General features: G+C 39.9%; 1 protein-coding gene across 1 annotated transcript in view; it reads right to left on the bottom strand.

Annotated features, from left to right (window-relative positions):
* LOC123871556 (allatostatin-A receptor) overlaps positions 1-22,944 on the bottom strand; it is a 107,258-nt gene that overhangs the window by 51,383 nt on the left and 32,931 nt on the right. The gene's annotated exons all lie outside the window — the stretch shown is intronic.

Here is a 22,944-nt window from a genome sequence, read left to right as displayed (position 1 = left end):
ATTCCCGGACCCGACAGTGCCAAAAAGGCTGACGCTCTAGCAGAACAACTTAGGACGGCTCTCGCCGACATGGGTGTTAGAATTGCACGGCCAGTCAAAACGGGAGAGATAAGGGTAATGGACCTGGATGAATCCATCGCAAAACAGGACGTTGCAGTGGCTATAGCTGAGGCTGGAGAATGCCCTGAAGAGCAAGTGAAGGTGGGTGAGATTCAGTATAGCGCCTCCAGGTTGGGTACAGTCTGGGTCCGATGCCCACTGACGGTTGTTCGCAAACTTGCTATAGAAAAGCATCTGCGGATAGGATGGGTCAGTGCAAGAGTGCGAGTCTTGGCACCTAGGCAGTTACAATGCTTTCGTTGCCTAGAATTTGGGCATGTCCGGAAGCAATGCTCGAACACCGTGGACAGAAGCCTGTGTTGCTATAGTTGCGGGGAATCGGGACACAAGGCCCGCGAATGTAAATCGAAAGTGCCAAAATGCCCAGTATGTGCGGATCTTGGTCGGCCAGCAGACCATAGATTAGGGGGCGATAAATGTAACCCCCCTAAGAAGGCGAGAACTAAAGGGAGACTCAAAGAACCTTTCGTGTCTCATAGACCAAGTGAAATTGATCAGCTGGCCAATGAGCCAGCAGAGAAGGTTAAAAAAGCGCAAAATACGCGCAGCTAAGGGTCCTTCAGGGCAACTTGAACCACTGCCGGGCTGCACAGGACTTGTTGTTGCAAAGTCTGGCTGAGTGGTCTGTTGCCTTAGCTGTGGTGGCTGAGCCCTACAAAGTCCCCAACCATCCTCGCTGGTTTGGTAGCGTTGGGGACGCCGTCGCGATATACTGGGCGGGAAGGCAAAGCGATCCGCCTTGTTCCATTCTGGAGAGAGGATCAGGTTACGTCGCTGTAGAATGGGGTCCCCTGGCAGTGCTGGGCTGCTACATTTCTCCCAACTCCGGTATTACCGTCTATGAAGCATACCTAGACGAGTTGGCTGCCTGTATCCGCAGATGCTTGCCCCGCCCTTTGATAGTACTGGGTGACTTCAACGCGCACTCAAGGGTCTGGGGGGACAAGCGTGATGATCGAAGGGGTGATATCATCCAAGAGTGGGCGGCGGAACTTGACCTTCGTCTTTTAAATCAGGGCTCGACAAGCACTTGTGTGCGGTGGCAGGGGGAGTCGATCGTGGATCTTACATGGGCGACCCCTCCTGCATCACGTATGGTGTCAGGATGGCGGGTTGCAGAAGAAGTGGTCACACTGTCAGATCACCGACACATAGTTTTTGTAGTCTCAGCGGGAACTTCTGGCATCATCGAGCAACAAAATAGCAGCCAATCGCAACGTTGGGCCCTTAAAAAGCTAGACCGCGATTTATTAGTTGCAGCTGCCTGCGTCGAAGCCTGGCCAGAACGAATTCATGGTGTCTTATCCGATCCGGAAGAGGAGGCGTCCTGGTTTCGGGAAACTATGACACGGATATGCAATACATCGATGCCAAGATGTCGGCAGGCCAAAAATCGGGCGGTTTATTGGTGGTCCGAAGACATTGCACAACTGCGCAGAACATGTCTAAGGTCCAGACGCCAATATACTAGGGCCAGAAGAAGACGGAGATCTACAGCTGAAGCAATCGCAACTGCCTACTCCACTTACCGGGAAGCTACAAAACTGCTCCAGATCGCAATTGCAAACGCTAAAGCGCGGAGCTGGAGAGAGCTGCTCGAAGGGCTGGATAGGGACCCATGGGGACGCCCATACAAAATGGTACTGGGCAAACTCAGACCATGGGTCCCTCCACTGACCGAAACTCTTGAGCCAAATTTGGTAGAGCGAATAGTCGATGTTCTTTTTCCTAGATCCCAAAACAGCCCCTCCACCATCGCGGCACCGCAAGAAGCCTGGTCAGATGAACTAGATGTCTCGGAAGAGGAACTAAAGCGAGCGGTTAGGCGTCTCGCAACTTGTAATACCGCACCTGGGCCAGATGGCATACCAGGCCGCGCCTGGGTGTTAGCTTTGGAGGTTTTAGAATACAGGTTGAGACACCTATTCAACAGTTGTCTTCAATCAGGCATATTCCCATCCGGGTGGAAGGAAGCGCGGCTAGTTCTCCTTAAAAAGGAAGGTAGACCCATGGAGTCCCCATCAGCTTACCGACCCATATGTCTCTTGGACGAAGCAGGTAAGCTGTTCGAGCGGATTATAGCTGCCCGTCTCAGCGATCATCTATCACATGTGGGCCCCGACTTGTCCGAAAGTCAGTTTGGTTTCCGGCAGGGCCGATCAACAGTCGATGCGATCCTTTGCGTACGCGCCTCTTCGGAACGGGCCCTTAGCAGGGGTGGGGTGGCATTAGCGGTGAGCTTAGATATTGTCAATGCCTTCAACTCACTTCCTTGGGCTACTATAAGGAATGCGCTAACTCACCATAACATTCCCGTATACCTGCGCAACATAGTTGGGGCGTACCTAAGCGACAGATCAATCACTTACACAGGGCGGAATGGTTGCATGCACAGGAGAGAAGTAAACTGTGGTGTTCCACAGGGTTCCGTATTAGGACCACTTCTGTGGAACCTGGCCTACGACGCAGTTCTTCGTGTCACTGTCCCCTCTGGTATCACCCTAGTCTGCTACGCCGATGACACTATGGTGTTAGCTGAAGGCAACACATTCGAGGAGACATCAAGGCTCGCAGAGGTAGGCGTGGCCTGCGTAGTGGCCAAAATCCACGAGCTTGGACTAAAGATAGCGCCTCATAAAACAGAGGCACTATGGTTCCATGGGCTTCCTAGGCGACTGGAACCACCCAGCTCATCGATTCGAGTGGGTGACGTAGATGTCCAGGTAGGGCAATACCTCAAATATCTGGGTCTTACCTTGGACGGCCGATGGGGATTTGAGGAACATTTCGAGCGCTTAGTCTCCAAAATTCAGAAAGTAGCTGGAGCAATGCATGGTCTGCTGCCTAATCTCGGGGGACCACAAGAAGGAGTTCGCCGACTTTACGCTGAGGTCGTCCGATCGATAGCTCTCTATGGGGCGCCGGTATGGTCGCATAGGCTTTCTGGTGTAAAGCGTCTCAGAGCGAAACTTAATAGCGTACAGCGAAAGATGGCTATAAGGGTTGCGCGTGGATACCGCACCATATCCTTTGAGGCGGCTACTCTACTGGCTCGCTTTCCACCTCTGGATATACTGGCGGACATGAATGCGAGGGTGTACACCCAGACCCGCGCAGTCTTACAGAGGACTGCAGACGGGCCGGACACTGGTACCCTGCGACGGCAAGCGCACCGACAAGCCTTAGTAAATTGGCGTATACGCTTGGAAGAGGATAGGAACGCACGTCAACGCGTTGTCGGGGCTATTTTACCAAACTTCGAAGCCTGGCTGGGGAGAAAACATGGCAGCTTAACATTTAGACTGACACAGGTACTTACCGGACATGGTTGTTTCGGCGAGTACCTGTGTCGGATCGGTCGCGAGGAGACACCGCGGTGTCATCACTGTGGGGAGGTCCGGGACTCCGCTCAGCACACGCTCGAAGAGTGCCCTGCCTGGGAACCTGAGCGGCGCATCCTGGTCAGCTACGTTGGGAGAGACCTGTCACCACCTGCTGTCATAGCGGCAATGCTGGAGGACAGTGAAGCATGGAGGGCAGTGGTCTCCTTCTGTGAAGTAGTAATGTGTAAGAAGGAGGCCGCAGAGCGGGACCGCGAGCGAGCCGATCCTTCTCGGAGGCGGAGACATCAGGGCGGCGCTGATCAACGCCCTGATCGTCCCATTCAGTAGTCCCAGGCGCTGGGACCGGGCCGCTAGTGGCTGGAGCGGAGCTCTGGCTGGCGACCCTGGAAGGACGACCGCTTGCTGTGGCGCAAGCTGTCGTGGCTACATGCAAAGTGCACGAGGCCAGGGGAGTGCATCTTTCAGGATGAGCCCACTGGGCGTCGCGCAGGGGAGGCACCGGCGCACGTTCGTAAGAGTTCCCGGAGCCTCTTAATATGCGCTGAGGATGGCCATCGAGGGGGTTTTAGTGGGTACAAATCCCACATAACCCGATCTCTCCTCAAAGAGGTCGGGTATCTTGTGAAGATTTCCCCCCCGTCAACAAAAAAAAAAAAAAAAAAAAAAAGGTATTAAACGAAATTAAAAGAATAAATGGTAAATTAATGAAATTAAATAGCGAATTATTAAATCAAAGTAGGTATTCAGTCTCAATTACTTAATTAAGTTTATAGGGTGATACAATATTTTGTTAGGATTTAATGGATAGAATTAATTTAACAATAATATACTCTAGCGCTCTAATTACTTTTCTATTCGTTCATCATCATCTATCGAATTATTAATTCATTTCTCAAGGATGGCTTAGGAAATTTTAAAAGCGAACCAGCTTTTATACTGTGATGGTGTTAGAAACCTTCACGCGAATGCCGACAACAATTGTACAAAGTTTCAACTCAATCGGATGAAAGATGCGGTAACGAATAGACAGGCAAACAAACATTATTTTTTTCAAGAAGTCCGGGCTTCATTTGATTTTATTTTATTATTACACTAATCACACTAAAGGCGAAAGTTTGTGTATGTGTGTATGTGCATGTGTGTGTATGTTTGTTACTCCTTCACGCAAAAACCATTAGACGGATTTGGCTGAAATTCAGAATGGAGATAGATAATATCCTGGATAGACATAGACTACTTTTTATCCCGGAAAATCAAAGAGTTCCCACGTGATTTCGAAAAACTTAAATCCACGCGGACGAAGCAGCGGGCGTCAGCTAGTTTATATCTTTTCTATTCGATTCAGTGAAAACTTTTAAAAATATGACACCGCAGTCACAACATCTCAATCTCTTACGATTTCTAGTGCAATGAATTCTCCGAATCCTCCATCGGAAGAGGAATTTAATCTAGAATGGATGGTGTGGGGGGGGGGGGGGGGGGGTTCCGATGCGCACTCGACATTCAATGGAATATGAAGCTGCATAAACTCGTATGTATGTGATGAAACGTAGACCGATGCGATCGTTATACAGAGAGTAACCAGAACGTTAGCAAAACCTTAGCGTTATTGTTATACTTACTACCTTATCCAATGCCAATAATAATCATTTGCCCTATCTTGTACTTTTAGTGATTTAGTATTTTTCAAACCCGCATCGTATAGCGTGACATAGCGTGCAAAATTCGGGTTGGTGCCCAACCTACGACACGGCACTCACTTCGAGTAACCTATTTACGGAACGTTCGTTGACTTCTAGGGTCACTTAGATGTTTTATTTGCAATATATTATTGGCGTCACTCAGAAAAGCAGGTATTATTTAAATATTTTTATCGAATTATTGGAATGTCCTCTCCAAAACCAACACAAAAAAAACACAAGTTTAATGTGCAAGGTTATCCGAGAGTTTTAATCTAAACAAACTAATGCCAAAATAAATAATTTAATTAGAGCGTGATTGCTATCACAACATCTAATTATCCAGTTCACAACCCAAATACCGAAAATATGCGATATCGCTCCGAATCTCAGAAGGAGACTGAACTAAAACCTTCAAAACACCCGTATTTATGCAAGTTCAATCTTGTCGGCCTCCTAGTAACAGATTGTATGACATCGAATGAGCGAAATATCGATTTTATCAAACTACCTGCATTAGATAAATTAATAATTTTATATTATTTTTGACAACTCAAATCAATTTTTAAAAATAACCTTACAGTTCGGCCGTCCTGAATTTAACACGTCCTCGTGTTTCTAATTAATCATGTCATGTCAGTCGCGGGCTTCCTTGCCCTAAGTCAAATCCAAATCATGGGCTATCCTGCCCTCCGTCAAATCATTAAAACCTACCCTTGAACTGCCGAACTCTCAGTTTTAATATCAAATCAACAGTAAATCCAAACGACTAACTTCTCATTCGATGTATACGAAATCTGAACCACTTATTGCAAATTACTTTCCACTTTACAAAAGACTAAATTCTAAAAAAAAACTTAATATTTTAATCACCAAATTACCAAAACCACCGAACTCATTAAAAAAATTTATCAAATGTGGGTTGGTTCGAAAAAGATACCAAAGCGAAATTAAGACAACGTGAGACACGTCCCGCTTCTGAATTATTGGCGTCACTCAGAAAAGCAGGTATTATTTAAATATTTTTATCGAATTATTGGAATGTCCTCTCCAAAACCAACACAAAAAAAACACAAGTTTAATGTGCAAGGTTATCCGAGAGTTTTAATCTAAACAAACTAATGCCAAAATAAATAATTTAATTAGAGCGTGATTGCTATCACAACATCTAATTATCCAGTTCACAACCCAAATACCGAAAATATGCGATATCGCTCCGAATCTCAGAAGGAGACTGAACTAAAACCTTCAAAACACCCGTATTTATGCAAGTTCAATCTTGTCGGCCTCCTAGTAACAGATTGTATGACATCGAATGAGCGAAATATCGATTTTATCAAACTACCTGCATTAGATAAATTAATAATTTTATATTATTTTTGACAACTCAAATCAATTTTTAAAAATAACCTTACAATATTGTGAACTTTTAAAAATACAGGGTGTTTTTTTTCGTAGTATTTTTTATGGTATCTTTGTCATCAGTACTATCCACGGTTTTCATTTTTGATAGCGTTCTGGTTACAGCCTGTATACAAGGTGTTAGATAATGTCCGTAACTTTCCGAGAAATTGTAGAATAGATGTACCAAAAAAAATTAATTAAAATTTTTGAAAATCCCTGACCTCTAAACAGTAAAAAAAAAAAATATGTATTGGCCCTTTAAGTCGATTTAAGACCCATTACGCAGAAGCCGCAACTTTGTGCGCATATACCTACACACGGCAACTTCCAAATAAATTACAGATTCTAATATCAGCATGCGTGTGGCGAGAATCCTCAAATAAGAATCCTCAGAATTTAATGGTAGGTATACTCATCACACGCTCGTGTGGCACCTCCTAGCGGGTTGATTAACCAGATTGGTCGTTTTAGTAAACGATACAGGTGCGTTTGGATGGCAACTTTCCCACAGATATCAAACCGAACAATCAAGAAGCGAAAATACAGTAAGCTTGGAACTATTGTGAAAACGTACCTAATGCTTTATAGTTATACTAATCAGTATAAAGATTTCTAAAAAGTTAGATCTTTACCTACATGGAAGCCATGTTGAATGTTATTTCAAAAACACAAAAAAGACGTATCAAAATATTAGTACAATAGGTACGTAGATACATTCGTATGTTAGAGGGATGAAACCAAAATGTACCTACTAATCCCCACGGTCCGATTGTCGGAAGCGGAAGGGAGTTAGTATCATTACTAGACTTACTCATCTTAATCCTACCTTATTCTCCTTCGTGGTACCATAAAGGTGATTGTAAATTGTAGGTGGTGAAAATTTGAAAAAGGTGAAGGTTTATGAGAACTTTATTACTGAAGTAATTGTAAGTAAAAACTTCAAGGTTGCGTCAGTCACATGCTAATGATATTGGGGTGTATTACTATAGGGTGTTGTCTGTTCGACAATATACATGGTGTAACCAAAACGCTACCAATGAGGAAGACATGTGAGAGTACTGATTAGTATTACTTATAAAGCACCACAGAAAATACGTAATTTCTTTTTAAAAATCCTTTATTTTTTAAAGTTCTCAATATATTGCAAATAAAACATCAGACTGACGCTAGATCAACGAATGTTCCGTAAATGGGCCACTCTGGTCCATGGTCCACTGGCCATGGACACAGGGTCAATGCCGCATCGTAGGTGGGGCATTGACTCGAGTTTTGCACGCTATACAAAGCGGGTTTGAAAAATACTAAATCACTGAAACTATACAAGATGAGGCAAATGGTTATTGGCATTGGATTGTGTTAAGGTAGTATAATAATAACGCTAGGTTTTAGCTAGCGTTCTGGTTACACCCTGTATAAATACCTATCTTTATCTTCAACATCATCATGATCAATCCATTTCCGGCCCACTACGACCTACCTACCTGCCAAATTTCATGATTCTAGGTCAACGGGAAGTACCCTATAGGTTTCTTGACAGACACGACGGACAGACAGAGAGACAGACAGACAACAAAGTGATCCTATAAGGGTTCCGTTTTTCCTTTGAGGTACGGAACCCTAAAAACCGCGGCAAACGCACGTTCGCGTCCTTTAACCGCAGACCGCAGCCCTAGCTCTACAAAAATAAGTGGTCTAAGTTTAGAGATAGCTCCCCGGATTATTTGGGAACTCGTAATTGTATCCCGGATCTCAAGATTACGGTGCGGTATGCGATTTGGTGCTGAACAATACTAATACCCTCCGATTCGTCCTCATCAAAGGCTGTCCGAGATAGATTGCTCGCCAACTTGCCTCTGATTGAACAGATGCGGCGATTTAGAAAGCACCAGGTGGAAAATCTTGATGAAAACGTATTGTTTTGAACCTAAAAAAAGGTTTACTCACTAAAGTTGTTAGGGTTCCGTGCTATTATTTTGCATATACTTACCTATTTCATTCGCGTGGATATAGGTTTTTAAAAATCCCGTGGGAACTCTTTGATTTTCTGGGATAAAAGTAGCCCATATGTTAATCCAGGGTACAATCTATCTCCATTCAAAGTTTCAACCAAATCTGTTCGCTAGATTTTGCATGAAAGAGTTACATACACACACACACACACACACACACACACACACACACACACAAACAAACAACAAACACACACTCACACACACACATACAATCTTTCGCTTTTATAATAGATAGGTATTATAGTGTGAAATGTGATATCGTTTTTATTACCCTTCAAGATGCGCCACAGCTTCCTGATTTCCGGCGCTTTGATCTCATCATTCCCTCTATTGAAGTACTGCCAATCATTCCGGGCACGTATTCAATTGATTCCTTCAGCTAAACCAAATATTATATTGAGTGTGTGCCTAATACAGTTTTATGGATCAATACTCAATAGCCAATGCTGAGAAAATGATTGGTTTCCTAGAGTTTTAGAACAAGGAGTAAGTATGGTTTTGCTATGTCTGTTCGTATGTAAAAATTTTAGTAGGTATATTTCGGTGCTTATTAATACGAGTAGTATAAAATTATAAGAATGGCTCGCAAAACTTCAGTAAAAAAATATTAAAAAGAAGAAAACGATTAAATACTAAAGGTTAAAGAGTTAGGACAAAGAGATTACTCGCTCGTCTGTAATTAATAGCTCTCAGAGGAATTGCATTGTTTCGAGTTTTGTGCATCGCTGGAGAAAACTTGGGAAAAACGTTTCCACAATACGATCCCGACTTTCCGCTTCACAACTCTAAGGGCTAGTTTATACAAGGCGGAACGACCGCACGGATGAAAACCGCACGGGGCTGCTTATTGTTTTGCGATTTGTGCATCGCTAAAGAGCAGTCACTTGCCTGATAGAAGAATTGTTGTGGTTTCTTCTCGACAAACTAAAGTGTATCGGGGCACGAGCCTCGAGGCCGAGCCTCCGTGCCCGGGCGTGTCCTCGTACAGGTTCTTGCTACCTGGATTATTAATTTCAGCCCTTTTCTAAAAATGGGCTGAGGCCGCCCCTGAATTCGACGTCGGCCTTGAGGCAGTGGAATAGAAAGACTTCAAATTTTTGATAAGTGCAAAATGTCGCTACTAGATGACATTAACAGTCGCTTGAGTGAACTTTCAAAATATTATCTCGAATTTCGGCACTGGTACCAAGCAAACCGTGGCCTAGTGTAGCCGCATGCCAACCAAACGTTGAAATCGCGCGGTAATTTCTCAGTGTGTACTCGTCCTAATAAGCTTCTTCAAGTAGCTCCATTAGCACACGGATTTGAAGAATCTTCAAGCAAGGTGCTTTGAGGGACTTTACGCTTTTGCGCTTTGACTCAACGGTCAAGTTTCCCAACATCAAAAGATAATATAAATTGAAATAAGAAAGGCGTAAGTACTTTTCTTTGAATACGGAGACCCTCAGGTTTGATGTACCTATTGTTATTTTTTAAGTGTGTACCGAGAAAGGTACAATGGAGCTGTTAAAGTACCTTAAGAGTAAGGGTCAGCGCAAACAGACGAAGTAGAGTGAAGTCAATTCGATAGCTACCTATAAGATAACGACGAATGAGCTTAATATAGGCTTTACTTGCTTAGGCGTTAGAGCAAAACCAAGACGTGGCGTCTTTCAAGATGGCAACAGAAACTTACTAGAGAGAGAGCCAACGCGTGCCAGACCTTCGTTATTTTATAAAAGCTGAAAATTTCTCTGTGTATTGTCCCCAACACAGGGAAGGACGATCAGTGACTATGAAGTTTGGATCATGGTGGCTTTGGGAGATAACAGGTATTATAGGTGTAAAAAGTCTTACGTCAAAGTATAAAGTCTATTTTTTCGGGGGGTTCGGTTTAGGTAACATCACTTGGAGGAAACTGTCGTGAGGAAACATGTGCCTGAGGGTTCTCTATAATGCTCTATAAGATGAGTGAAGTCTGCCCATCCGCAATTGGTCAGCGTGACAGACTATGGCCTAAACCCGTCTAATTCTGAAAAGAAACCTGTGCTCAATAGTAAGCTGACGAAGGGTTGATTATAATGAATGTTACTTAAGCTGAGTTTACATTATGAATTTAGTGGCATGAAATTAGTTTCATGGCATTAATTTCATAAGCAATTTCACGTGTAAACGTCTAATTTCGTGCGTATTGAAATTAGTTGCGTGACATTTATCTCATGCATGAAAGTAATTCCGTAATGTAAATTCCGCTTTAGTAGCATATCGACAGATTACAGATAGATTGGTAATTGGTTTTGGCCGTTAGTAGGTTTCGCTCTCATCTCTCGCACATTGTAAGGCAGCCCGTGAAAGGATAATTATCGGGTAAAGTATTGATTTTATCAGCCGACACCCCCTCTCGTTAATTCCGTTAATTAGCTCCTAACGAGAACACTCCGGCTTCGGTTGCGCCCGTGCGATAAGTAAGCATGGCTTAATTTAAACCTTGATTCTACCATTAGATTTTGTACACTACGAAATAGTCGAGTTTCTTGCTGGTTCTTCTCGGGAGGAAAGGCATTCCGAACCAGTGGTAGATGCATATTTTGACGATTCAAAAGTACCTACTTGTAAAAGTTTTGTTGAATAAAAATATTTTGAATTTTGAATGTTTCAATAATATTATGTGCGTTTTGGATCCTAGTCTTAGTCATCATGAAACAGAAATACCATGAAATACAATTTCTTTGATAGAAAAAAAATCCAAAAACTGCTCCAATTAGGTACAGTTTTTATATAAAATTTATTTGATACAGATTTTTAGTTTTATCAGAAAACTGTATTAATTTTCTGTTATTTTTTTCAAAGCCGCTGGAAATATCCATAACAGTTGAATGTTCACTTAGACTGGTGGCTATTGTCAAAAAGTGCAATTTAACCAAAGCGTCTACACTGGAAGAAAATCCATTATGTAAGTTGGAAGTTTAAACTTAGCCCGAACTTTCCCCATTGTGCACTTACTAACTTGAAGGATCAGCGCTTTAAGTTAAATCGCAGAAATGAAACTTAGTAGATTTCAATGATGTCCCTTGAGGCCTCGGCAACCTGGGCGGTCTACTCGGTTTCTGGAGCGAGCTTGGATGCTGGAATGAAGACTTCGGCGGGGAGGGGCAACGTTTAAGTGCGGAAACCAGCCCAGAGAGGTGAAAGAAAGAAGATGTCCCTTGAATCAAACAAACTCAAATCTCATATCATCAAATTCCCGTTGACAAGTAGGTAGGTACCTATTTATCCCTATTTAAGGATTAATATACATCTAACTAGAATTTTTTTAATCCCGTGGGAATTCTTTAATTTTTCGTGTCCCCTGGGCTTAAATCTATGAAAAAAATGACATACTTGCATACTTAGTAGATCTGCTAGGTATGTCAAAGATTATTTCAAAAAGTTTTCACTTTTCACAGGATTTCTAAAAACCTACGCGGACGAAGTCGCGGGTATCATGAATCAAAGTCAAAATCATTTATTCAAATTGGGTACTTAATTATTCACTTTCTGATTGTCAAGCAATGATGTAGTGATAATAATAATAATCAATTGTCATCTACAAATACATTGGCAATCTACGAATTTTTTTATGATAAAAGATTAAAAATTAAAATAAAAGAAAAAAGGCGGGCGACGTTAATTGCGTCTAAATTATGAGAAGAATAACAAACAGGTAAAAAAGGGTGAATAAAAGGGAAATATTGTACTTAAAGAAGACGTAAGATAATTCATTACTTAAAAACAAAAAGTTATTAAAGAAAAGCTATTTTCATGAATTTAAATGAAATGATTAAAAGTTTCACGTTTAACGTTTATGCTGACTGCGAAGACGTTTTAATTATTTTGTAATTTATGAAGAGTTAAGGTGGTGACACTAAATTACAAAAAAATTTTCAAAAGAAAAATAAAACCGACTTCAAAAACCAAAAACACTAAAAAGTAGAAAATAATTTTTGTTTAGCTACACATGTAATGTACCTAGGTATGAAGTCGAGCGAGCATATTAAAACAAAATTAGAAATCCAAGAGTGAAGCTCGCCCGACTTCATACCTAGGTACATTACATGTGTAGCTAAACAAAAATTATTTTCTACTTTTTAGTGTTTTTGGTTTTTGAAGTCGGTTTTATTTTTCTTTTGAAAATTTTTTATTTCACAATTTTTAGTGGCCCCACTGTACTATAATATGCTATGCCCAGTTAAAACCCTACTGTTTACTAAGCTATTACACTGATCGCGAGCAATTTGCTCCTATCCATTGAGGAGTTCTGTTCTCCATCTCCGAAGATATTCATCAGATCTTCACCAAATTTATATGGGACCACCTGCACAGTATACCCTTTCAAACAAAAAAAAAATTTTCCAAATCGGTCCAGGGGCCTTTGAGTAATCGGGGAACATACATAAAAAAAATAAAAAAAAATAAAAAAAAAAAAAAAAAAAAGATCCCGACGAATTGAGAACCTCCTCCTTTTTTGGAAGTCGGTTAAAAAGAAGTAGGAGCGACAGTTATTTGATGAGAGCAACTGCTGAGTTTCTTGCTGGTTCTTCTCGGTAGAAATGGCATTATGAACCAGCAGTGGTCAATTACTATGACGATTCAAAAGCACTTGTAAAAGTTTATTTAAATAAAAAAATTTAATTTATTCTATTTTAGAGGCCCGAATCAAGCATAAGAGGGTAGTTCACTATAGTAAGTAAGTATTTACCTACCGAGAAAATGATGGCTGGATGGATTTTGTATTTAAGTTGTTTTTAATAATTTAATAACAATTTTTATCAAAGCCAAAAATATAATCTTTAATAAAAGTTTTTCCATGTTTTCAAAAACTTGTAACACTCGTAGTATAATTTTAACCTGTTAGTACCTACATATCAAAATTACGGGACCAGCAGGATTCAAACCTGCGTCTCTGCTGGCCATCGCCATCCCTTTATAAAAGATATTTAGAAATGCCCTTGAAGTGTAGGTAAAAACACTATTATAAGAAATTACAAATTTTAAAAGTTTATTTGATTAAGGATTTAGTATTTAAGAGGGCTCTCTCCGTCACTCGTTTCATACAATCGTAGTTCCAATTTCATTTGAATATTAAGCAACCAAAGTCCATGAAATTTTGCAGACATATTCTGAAAACTAATATCTACGTCTGTGGTTTTCCAGATTTCTGTTAAAATATTCGGTTTCAATGTTACGCGGTCTCAAAAATTTCCATACAAATCTTTGAGCCCCTGTAATTTTAAAACTAGATATTTTTAGAAAAATCTAAAACACCACAGACACAGATATTAGTTTCTAGAATATGTCTGCAAAATTTCATGGACTTTGGTTGCTTAATATTCAAATGAAATTGGAACTACGATTGTATGAAACGAGTGACGGAGAGAGCCCTGTTAAAGTTTGAGTAAAAGCTTTTGAAGAGATGAATAAAATTGTCAAAACAATAGCAACTTTACAAATGGTGCCCTAAAAGCAAATTATGAAAACGGAGAAATTTTCAAGAGGCTCCCAATTAAACGCGTAAAGAGCAAACAGACGGACAGACTACTTTACTGTGAAATACGTTAATTACAGAGAAGCTTAGTTGCTAAGGGATATTCTTAATGAAGAATAAGAATACTTGGCTATTATAAAGACTTGAGCGTTACAATTTCATGGCCCCTGGAGATTCCTAATGATGTACATAATCCTTATTTACTTAAATCCAGACGATATCCGTAACTTCATTCGTGTGGATTTAGGTTTGGAGAATCCCGTGGGAAGTTTTTGAGTTCTCTAGACAAAAGTCCCTAGCCTATGTGCTTTATAACTGGTCTTATAGGTTTAATGCAGAAAATTATGTCGATCCGTTGCTCTGTTGCGGCATGATTGAAGGACAAACCAACGAACAAACACTGTTCTATTTACAACTAGCTAACTAGCTAATGCCCGCGACTTCATCCGCCTGGATCGAGGTTTTTAAAAATGCCATAGAAATTCTTTGATTCTTCGGGATAAAAAGAAACGTATGCCACTCTCCAGGACAATAGCTATACCCATGCAAAAATCACGCCAATCCGTTGCTCCGATTCAAGTACAAGGACTTTCTCGTAGGTAATTAGAAATTACAATTTTTCCTTTTGACCTCAAAAGGAAAAACGGAACCATAAAAATCTTGCCACTCTTCTTTATTTACGCGTAATATATTGTAATTACATTGGCGAAGAAATTTAATTTAGCAACGTAATCCTCGTTTGAGAGGTCGAAATTACAAATTAATTCGAGTCTGTTTTACATAAATCGTACTCGTAGCCCGAAATTAAGTCTTGAATGCGTCTAATAGTTGGTTGGATGTAAATCGCCAAAAATAAAACCGACTTCAAAAACGACAAACACTAAAAAGTAAAAAATAACTTTTGTTTAGCTACACGTGTAATGCACCTAGGTATGAAGTCGAGCGAGCATATTAAAACAAAATTAGAAATCCAAGAGTGAATCTCGCCCGACTTCATACCTAGGTGCATTACACGTGTAGCTAAACAAAAGTTATTTTTTACTTTTTAGTGTTTGTCGTTTTTGAAGTCGGTTTTATTTTTCTTTTGAAAATTTTTTATTTCACAATTTTCAGTGGCCCTACTGTACTACGAGTATAATATGCTGTGCCCAGTTAAAACCCTACTGTTTACTAAGCGATTACACTGATCGCGAGCAATTTGCTCCTATCCATTGAGGAGTTCTGTTCTCCATCTCCGAAGATATTCATCAGATCTTCACCAAATTTATATGGGACCACCTGCACAGTATACCCTTTCAAACAAAAAAAAAATTTCCAAATCGGTCCAGGGGTCTTTGAGTAATCGGGGAACATACATAAAAAATATAAAAAAAAAATAAAAAAAAAAAAAAAAAAAGATCCCGACGAATTGAGAACCTCCTCCTTTTTTGGAAGTCGGTTAAAAAGGTATTTTTGATGACTTTAGGGTTCAATCCACTGAAGCGGCGCGGAGCGGAGAGTGGAGATGTGTTAACGGCTTATGTGCAAAACTTTGCAACTTTTGGAACTTTTTATTTGGCTTGCAACTTTTATATTTGTTCCTTTTTGGAACTTTAAAAATTAATAATTCATTATAATTATGTTAGCATTTGGTCGAAAGTTTTTTATTTTATTCAGACACAAGTAAGCCCTTGACCCTCACCTGGTGGTAAGTGATGATGCAGTCTCAGATGGAAGTGGGCTTAGTTGGGTGGCAGTTTTAATAACCCCGTAGGTACCCCTTTGCACCGGAACGCTAAATTATTGCTTGGTGGTACGACTTTGCCGGTACGATGGTAACTAACCATGGCCGAAGCCTCCAACCAGACCAGACCAGAGACAAACTAGAAATTATATGTATATCGAACCCTCTTCAGCGTTGACCACAGCGTTAACTGGTTCACCAAGGTTGGTTCTAGTTACTCAAGTACATAAAGCATACATCAAGTACCTAATCTAAATAAAATCCGAGTACCTTTTAGTTACAGTAGAATAGATAAACTCAATTGTAATGCCCCGTCTGTTATTCTAATATTCAAATCACTTGGACTTCATTTACATATCTTTTGCGATGGTAATCAGGCTCTGTGACCCGAATTTGTCTTCATACCTACACTGAATTCTACCCTCGATCTGATCCTTGTTGTGACGTCATCGAATGGAAATCATTCCGAACTTCGTGGAAATCTACCTAACAATAATGTCTTCTAACCGGATTGTGACTAAGGCTTGAAAATCGGTATAATTTCAGCTCCGGATTCAGATTTTGACTCTCCCTGTCCCAGGTCCGGAGTTCCGGAGTTTCGAAGCTTTATTGAAAAAAATTATGTGATTAAATAATACGACAAATCAGATAAATGAAAAGGTAACTTCATTTTACGACCTGGTAAAATTAATTAGTAAGATTTTTCTTTCTCGATTATGTTTTCCATCTGTTGAACCTATTTCATAAGTATGTATAATTTATTAAGACTTTAGTGTATATTATGTTACCGCAGAAAAAGTTCTACTTTTTTCTAAAAATATGTCAATCGAAACTCCGGTTATGTACACGATTATTCCGGTTTTACAAATGTATCTGAAAGCTTTCGAAGCTCCGGAGTTAGACCAAAACCACCGGAGCTCAAGCTCTAACAGTCCAGCAGGCTGGACCCATACGAATTGGATACAATTAGATAGATAGATTGAAACACTTTATTGCACACAAAAACACATGTAAAGGATAACAACACAGTAAGAAGCAATCTCTTTTTTTGGAAATTTGGAGCAATCTCTACCAGGCAACCTTTGCTGAAAGGAGAAGTTCTAGGAAGGAATTAGTTAATTGGCCTGGATAAATGTTTTATATGAGCGACCTAAGTAGCTAATAAATCTTGCATAAGGAAGGATTTTAGCTGGCACATACGATGCACTTATAAATTTCTCAGAAGGCATATAACGTCCCATTTCAGCTGGGACTTACGAGGCGGAGTAAACAAGATCGAACTTTTATTGGACGGGGACTTGCCCGGGAAAAATATGAGCCCCGGATAAATAAGGGGCCCAATAAGGAAGGTTCTTTATTATCACGCGATTTTGTTAATTTGTTTCTAAATATAGCTTATTAATGTAATAGCTCCTCAATTGTATGAATGACGAGCTTAGCCCACAAGTTCGTCTGCGTGGACTACACAAAATTCAAATCCCTATTTTACCTCCTTAGCGGTTGAATTTTCAAAAACCCATTCTTAGCGGATGTCTACGTCATAATAGCTATCTGCATGCCAAACTAGATGATAGATCAGTCAGTCAGTTTTTCCTATGATATAATGATTTATGCCGCTTTTCTGGAATCGACCTGATTATATTGGGAGACTAGCTGATACCCGCGACTTCGTTCGCGTGGATGTAGGTTTTTAAAATTCCCGTGGGAACTCTTTGATTTCCGGGATAAAAAGTAGCCTATGTGCTAATCAAGGGTATAATCTATCTCAATTCTAAATTTCAGCCCAATCCGTCCAGTAGTTTTTGCGTGAAGGAGTAACAAACATACAAACACACACACACACACACACATACAAACTTTCTCCTTTATAATATTAGTGTGATTATGACTTTTAACTTGGCCTCAATAATAATAGAATTTATTTATATCGCTTATCGCTTAGCAATGGCGATGTAAACTCAGCTTTAAACGTCGTCTAACTATGGCTCTAACACGGTTAGTTAGGTAATGTTGAAACAGAACTTTGTTATGGGCGCAAATTGAGTTTAACTGAAACATCTTGGAGCCACCAAGACTTGAGTGAGTTCATGTACCTACCTAAAGGTCGCTCGTGTTTAACATAATATGAAGTTGTAAATTATGTGCGTATTTAATGCAGTATGGGAACTCATCTAACTAACATTACACAGGATGTAAAAAGAACGCTAGCAAAAATGAATACAGGTGATAGTGCTGATGATTACATACCATAAAAAAACCGGCCAAGTGCGAGTTAGACTCTCGCAATGAGGGTTCCGTACTCGGGTATTTTTCCCGATATTTTGCACGATAAATCAAAAACTATTATGCATAAAAATAAATAAAAATCTGTTTTGGAATATACAGGTAAAGCTCTTTCATATTATGATTCCCCACTTGGTATAGGTAGTTATCTTACTTTGAAAATTGAAACATATTTTAATATTTTTTTTCTGAGATGTAACTGCACTTTACGGTTTTTCCTTTACTTGTGCTATAAGACCTACCTCCCAATAAGGCCTAATTTCATGATTAGAAAACTGATGGGTCGAAATGTGCCGTTTTATCGATATCGCCCTGATCAACAATTTATTATTGGCGTCAATTCGGAAATTAGCAATTCAGCAATAATGTGCTCTAGGCTAGGGCTCGCAGAACGAATGCTAACATTCACAGTGCGTTCATGTTTAAACAAATTCCAATTACACCCCAATACACCGTGAAATTTGTTCTGGGTGGGTTTAATCAATCCGTTGCGATGGACGCGTTCCATCGCCCCCCTTTCCCCTCCTCCTAATTAATCTTGTTCATCACCTGAGGTGCAAACAGCTATTCATTTTGTGATAAATGTAACTATATTGCACTTTAACCATACAATAAGGTTGGGGTAATTATGCCATTGATGAATCGATGAAGAATTGCAGAAACAAGTAGCGCCCATTAGATAGGTTAGTTATCACATTCACAATATTGTAACATATTATGAAAAGAGTATAACTACCCAGTATCTTGCTAAGTCTTTTCAGTGAAATCTGCTTTCCGAACGTGATTGACTTCACAGACGTAGCATTGAGAGGCTTTGAATTTTGTTTTATTTCTTCAACCCCAATATCCAATCTGTTCAGACATTTACCTAAAACTTAACCATACTATAATATTATAGAGTGCCAGTCTGTATATTTGTCTGTCTGCTAGCTTTTCACAATTTTGATAAAAGCCACAGAGTTAAGTTACATCCCGGGGAAGGACATAGGCTACTTTTTATCCTGGAAAATCAAAGATATCCCACGGGATTGATAAGGGCCCATCCGTTTAGTTGATTTTTAATATGAAACTTGGTACAGGGTAGCTTGCGTCTCGGAAATTAATACAGGCAACTTTTTATCCCGGAAAAGCAAAAGAGTTCCCACGGGATTTTGAAGAACCTAAATCCACGCGAACGAAGTCGCGGGCATCATCTAGTGGTGGAATAAAAGAACTCACATACATTACGCAAATCCTGAAAACAAAACACTCCTATTTTTAAAAAGAGGTATTGCAAAGTAGGTATGAACGGCATTACTAAAATAGAATAGAATAGAATAGATTTTTATTCAAGTAAACTTTTACAAGTGCTTTTGAATCGTAGCTAGTCCTAAAATATTAAAGGAGTATGTATTTTTGTACGGATTTTGTATGGTATTTTCTATTAAGAAGTTATAAGAAATCACTCTTGTGTAGAGTTCCTCGAACACAATAGATGTTCGCATTATAATCACGATGTCTGTAGAAGCATTATTTTCTCGGCCATTGTTAGAATACTGCGTACACGAGAGATATCTTACGATCTCTTATTCTTAATGAAAGAAACCCTTCAACATTTACGCACATTTTTTAAACTAGATATCAATTTTTTTCCAATGTAGAATTTACTTATCAACGACATGTTTATTTTTATCTTGAGGTCAAAGAGTTATTAAAAATTATTTATTCACCTTTGTTATCTGTTATCTCCCAAAGAAACGATGATCCAAACTTCATAGTCGCTAATCGTCGTCCCTGTATTGGAGCCAATGCGCATATGCACTTTCAACTTTTATGAAATAGCGAAGGTCTGGCCTTCACGGGCTCCTCCTCTATTTACTTTATGACTAGTAGTAATATGATTTGATTGTTGTATTGACTTCACAGCGTATATTGAACTAGAACTAATTCATATTAAATGGCTTCCGAGTAAACAGAAGTTTGGAAACTTCCCAAACCACAAATTTAGTTAAGTAAACCTATCAACACAATAGCAATTCGAGCTAACCGTGTTTATTTACGTTTACACGTACCTTATGTTGTAGATATGTAATGGTGTGCTTTTATAGCTTTGTATGCATTTCAACAGCATCGCCACATGATTAGATATCCAGGGACTCAGAGCTATACTATCTTTGTTTTCAGCGCGGAAACCGCTTCTTAACACTTGACAAGGCCATCCTTTTATTTATAGACTAGTGCTTGGCTGCAATCAGACCTGCTAGCAAGTGATGATGCAGCCTAAGATGGAGCGCGTTTGCTTAGAAGTTGCCTATTCACTCTTGACTTGAACTACTCATATTAAAAGTGGAAGGGAAAACGGATGACGGAAGAGCGTCCCATATCCTAGCGGTTCGGATTAGAAACGAGGAAGCAAATCGCTTCGTAGGCAAATCCTTGTTAGAACAGGACATCATTAGTTTCGCATGCCTGGACTACGTTGACAGTGCGGGCGGTGAACATCTGCAGGGCCTTGCGTCGTCGTCTGTTCAGCCGGGGGTCTTCCAACTCAACGCTTTCCGGTAGGAGGTCGCTATTCCAGCACCTTGAGACCCCAACGTCTGTAGGTTTTTCGAATTGGATGCCGTATCCATTGTCACTTCAGCTTCACAACTCGCTGAGATAATATGTCTGTTACTCTGGTTCTCTTACGAATCTCCTTCTATATGATTTGATCACGTAGAGAGACTCCAAGCATAGTTCTATCGGCCGTTGAGTGACCTTGAGCTATTTTATGAATCCCATAGTTTTCTTCTAGAAAATAATTTAGCAAGATAGAGGTTAAGAAAAAATTGTTGTTCTTACAAAGAAACCTTAGCTTAGAATAAGGAATGTTCGTTTTAAATTATCTTGTCTCGCGAATGATTGCACACAGTTTATCCCGGCCATCCCGGGCTTCCGCAAAGTAACGCCGCCTTGCATAATCATTTATTACAACCTAAAGGTGGACACAAACTATCGGACGTGTCCGTAAGCCGCTGTAGCCGAGACAGACTCGTAGGTGTGCAGTCGTTTGGGACGCGGTTTACGGACTCATCAGAATCCGTTTTCGACGGACAAGGACATCCAGCGGACCAAAATCGGACGTCCGAGCACTCAAGGACGGCTCGAGGTGACGTCCGCTACGTACGTCTGATTGTCTTCAGAGTTCAGCGAACATTTTATTATTCTGATAGCTATAAGTTGCGGCGGCGGGTCAGCCGTGTCCGTTAGCCGCGTCCAATAATCTGTTTTCACCTTAAAGTATACAAAATAATCCCAAGTATATCTTACTTGGAATTATTTTGTATATAAATAACTCATGCTCACGACACCAAAATTTAATCTTTCTATCTCTTTTTCTCAGCATCGTATTCTTTATTGCTAGGATAATAGGCCTTCTCGATTAATCACAAAAAGGTTTTCTCGGAATAATAATGTGGTGGACTCACAGACTTTTTTTAGAGTTCCCATAAAGTGCCAACAGAAGCCTATGGACAAAATATAAGCCTCCGCTGTCCGTCCGTCCGTCGCGTCCGCTTGTTTGTCAGCGGGCTGTATCTCGTGAACCGTAAAAAATTGCCGCTAAACCAACAAATAATAAAAAAATCAAAATGGCCGCCATGAAAATTAAAAGAAAATTAAAAAGGTTTAATTCTTGTAAAACAGTACGGAACCCTTCATGTGCGAGTCCGAGTCATACTTGACCGATTTTTTTGTGTTAACAAAAGTTCAATAAAATTATTATATTAAATTATACTTTATCTTTTATTTATTATCTAAGTCAAGTTTTAAGGTGGCAGTTGTCTAGAACAGAATACGAAGAAAATCTTAAATTATAAATTAGCTTCAGCGTTCTCTGTCTAGTGTCTGCAAAATAAAACACTGAACTGAAACACACAAAATGCTAAATAAAAAACCAGCCAAGTGCGAGTCAGACTCGTGCACTGAGGGTTCCGTACTCGGGTATTTTTTCCAACATTTTCCACGATAAATCAAAAACTATTATGTATCAAAATAAATAAAAATCTGTTTCAGAATGTACAGGTAAAGCCTTTTCATATGATACCCCACTTGGTAAAGTTATCTTACTTTGAAAATTGAAACACATTTTAATTTTTTTTTTTTAATGATGTAACCACAAATTCGCGGTTTTCAGATTTATTTCTGTATTTGTGCTATAAGACCTACCTACCTGCCAAATTTCATGATTCTAGGACAACGGGAAGTACCCTATAGGTTTCTTGACAGACAGACAGACAGTCAGACAGAAAGACAGACAGACAGACAGACAACAAAGTGATCTTATAAGGGTTGAGTTTTTCCTTTTTAGGTACGGAACCCTAAAAACCGGTTAGTTGCTAGTCAGACTCGCACAGGATCGGTTCCAGAAACTGGGGTCAGACGCGACCTTTCGAGAAAGGAACTTCTTTATCGTCAGCTATTAAACTGCAGTAGAAAGTGCAGTATTGAAAAATAATCCTCTTAACACTTCAAAGTACTTGCTATCTAGTTGCTGGAAATTGCCCAGCTAATTAGTTTCAAAAGTGAAAAGCGCTTTTTACTTTTTTTCTGTTCTTTGTACTCGACTTCGGAAAGATTATTTTAGTTGTCTACGTTGTAACATGTAGGTCTTATGCCTCAGCCTCCTATTCAAGAGTTCCAGGGTTTGATTCTGGGTGTGCACTTTTGAGTTTTCAGTGTTCCCCACTTGTTATAGTTTCTTAATTTGAAAATTGAAAATAAGTACTAATTATGTATTTGTTCATGAACACATTTAAATTTTTTTTTGTGATGTAACCACAAATTTACGGTTTTCGGATTTTTCCTTTACTTGTGCTATAAGACCTACCTACCTGCCAAGTTCATTGATTCTAGG

This window comes from Maniola jurtina, chromosome 14, assembly GCF_905333055.1.
Source record: "Maniola jurtina chromosome 14, ilManJurt1.1, whole genome shotgun sequence".
Lineage (NCBI taxonomy): Eukaryota > Metazoa > Arthropoda > Insecta > Lepidoptera > Nymphalidae > Maniola > Maniola jurtina.
The sequence above is the reverse complement of the archived record's forward strand: the minus strand, read 5'-3'. Positions and strand labels throughout refer to the sequence as shown.